The 2,558-nt window shown below is 68.7% G+C and overlaps 1 long non-coding RNA gene across 1 annotated transcript; it reads left to right on the forward strand.

The window, feature by feature from the left end:
- Positions 1 to 302: 302 nt before the first annotated feature.
- On the forward strand, positions 303 to 2,558 carry LOC308057155. The gene is made up of 4 exons (XR_013925158.1): positions 303 to 396; positions 492 to 559; positions 1,240 to 1,410; positions 2,142 to 2,558. It is a non-coding gene; the product is annotated as an uncharacterized lncRNA (long non-coding RNA).

The following is a 2,558-nucleotide window of genomic DNA, read 5'->3' on the forward strand; positions in this document are numbered from 1 at the left end:
AAAAGCAGCTGGGCGATGCTGGCTTTGAATTGAGGGGGAAAAGCACAAAAATGGGCAATTTGGGGTCAATAACGCGCAATTTCGGGGTGTCCCCGGCCAAATGGACAAGATGAGACCCCCCTCCCTGCTAATTATCCCCAAATTAGCGTTGCTGATTACAGCCGGGCGGGTCGGGTGCCCTGGCTGGTTGTTTCCAGCGTTGCCGGTTGTTTTGGGGTGAATTCAGGCGGATTTGGGATCATGGGGGGGGGGGGGGGGGGTTGAAGGAGATGTCCTGGCAGGGCGGTGGCAGATGTCACCGGAGCCATGGGAGGGGGGGACAGTGGCCAGGAATAGCCAAGGCCACGTGGCCGAGCCCGTCCCTGAGGTGCCCTTGGGGACCTCGGCACACTTCCAGTGAGTGGGGTTTACTGGGAATACTGGGAGCACTGGGGTGTTGGGGGGGGGGAGGCGCTGGATGGGGGTGGTAATGGGGTATCTCGTTACGGCAGGGCCTCGTTAGCGTCAGCGGGTGACATGGGGCAGAGCCAGGGGGGTGTCACCACCCCGGACCCCAGCGGTAACTGGGATGTGGTGGGGGCAGGGGGAGGGGAGGGGGCGGGGGGAGGTGGGGGGTGGGGGGCACAGGATTGAGGGACTGGGGGACGTGGAACGGGGGCATTGGAGGACTGAGGGGGGCCTGGGGTGGGTGTATGGGGGACCAGTGGGAACTGGGGTGGGTGTATGGGAGGCTGGGGGGTACTGGGAGGGGGATGTGGGGGAACTGGAATGAGGGTTTAGGGGGACTGGGGGGACTGGTGTGAGGATATGTGGTACTGGGAGGTCAAGGGTGGAGATTTGGGGGTACTACGGGGACTGGGATGCATGTTTGAGGGGACTGGGATGAAGATATGGGGTACTGGGAGGTGCTGGGATGGGGATTTGGGGGGACTGGGTGGACTGGGATGGGGGTTTAGGGGGACCGGGGGGGACTGGAATGGGGTTTTAGGGGGCTGAGGGAACTGGGATGGGGATTTAGGGGGACTGGGAGGACTGGGATGGGGGTTTGGGGGGACTGAGGGGACTGGGATGGGGATTTGGGGGCACTGGGGGCTACTGGGATGGGGATTTTGGGGGACTGGGAGGAACTGGAGATGGAAAACGGGGACATGGGGGGGTCAGGATGCCCGACCGCTGGTCCCCCCTCCCCATCCTAACACCTCACCCCCCTGTGTCCCCCCCGTATCCCCCGGGGCACAGAGGGGCCCCCCCCGGGGGGGCAGGAGCCGTCGCCGCTGGAGCGGGGGCTCCACGCCGTGGTGGGCACCTTCTACCAGTACGCCAGGGCCCCGCGGGGGGGGGGGGGAGCCCAGCCTGGACCCCCCCGCCTTCCAGCGCCTGCTGCGCCGCGAGCTGGGCCACCAGCTCAGCGTGAGTGTCCCTGGGGGCCACCGGGCTGCAGGGTGTCCCCAGGGGGGCCCGTCATGTCCCCACGGCCGTCCCCTGCCACGGCATCCCTCCACGCAGCCCCGTGCCCCCCGTGTCCCCACGCTGTGTCCCCCCCACGCCCCCACGGCCCCCCGCCCTGCCACCAGGCACAGCCACGAGGGGGGCCACCATGTCCCCACCTGTCCCCACGTGCCCACGCGGTCCCTCCACGTGTCCCCATGTCCCCACAGCCCCCAGCCCTCCCACGGGACCTGTCCACGAGCAGGGCCACCACGTCCCCACGTCCCCTCCTGTCCCTCACCGTCTCCACACGTGGCCCCACGTCCCTCAAAGGTGTCCCTACGCGCGTCCCCATGTGTCCCCACATCCCTCAAAGGTGTCTCCATCTGTCCCCATGTGTCCCCACATCCCTCAAAGGTGTCCCTACGCGTGTCCCCACGTGTCCCCATGTGTCCCCACATCCCTCAAAGGTGTCTCCATGTGTCCCCATGTGGTCCCACATCCCTCAAAGGCGTCCGACGTGTCCCCACATGTCCCCACGTCCCTCAAAGGCGTCCCTACACGTGTCCCCACCCCCCACGCCCCCTGCCCAGCCACCCCCCACCCCCCAGCCATGCCACCGCCTCCCTCCCCATCCCCGCGTCCCCTCCCGCCCCTGCCTGCCCGCGTCCCCCCTGTGTCCCCGCGTCCCCCTGCCCACGCGCTGCCCACAGGACACGGGGCAGCCCCAGGCCGTGGCCTCCGTCTTCGCGCTGCTGGACGCCAACAGGGACCGGCGCATCTCCTTCGACGAGTACTGGCAGCTGGTGGCCTGGCTCTGCCACGTCCTGCGGCACCGGCACTACGGTGCGACACAGGCCCCCCCGCCCCCCCACATCTGCGGGGACCCCGAGCCCACCGACGGCCCCCACCCGGCCCCCGGCGCTGCCCCGCTGCCCCCAGCCCACGGGGACGGGCACCAGTGACCCTCGGCCACGCGGGAACAGGCTGGGGGACATCCCCGGGGGAGCGGGTCGTGGTCTTTGACCCCGGGGTGGGGACGGGGGTGTCCCCAGGGGGGTGTCCCCTGGTCCCCCACCCCAGGATGGAAATGGGGATGTCCCCAGGGGGGGTGTCCCCTTGTCCCCTGT

This window comes from Falco punctatus (genome assembly GCF_963210335.1).
Source record: "Falco punctatus genome assembly, contig: scaffold_260, whole genome shotgun sequence".
In the NCBI taxonomy this organism is placed as follows: Eukaryota; Metazoa; Chordata; class Aves; order Falconiformes; family Falconidae; genus Falco; species Falco punctatus.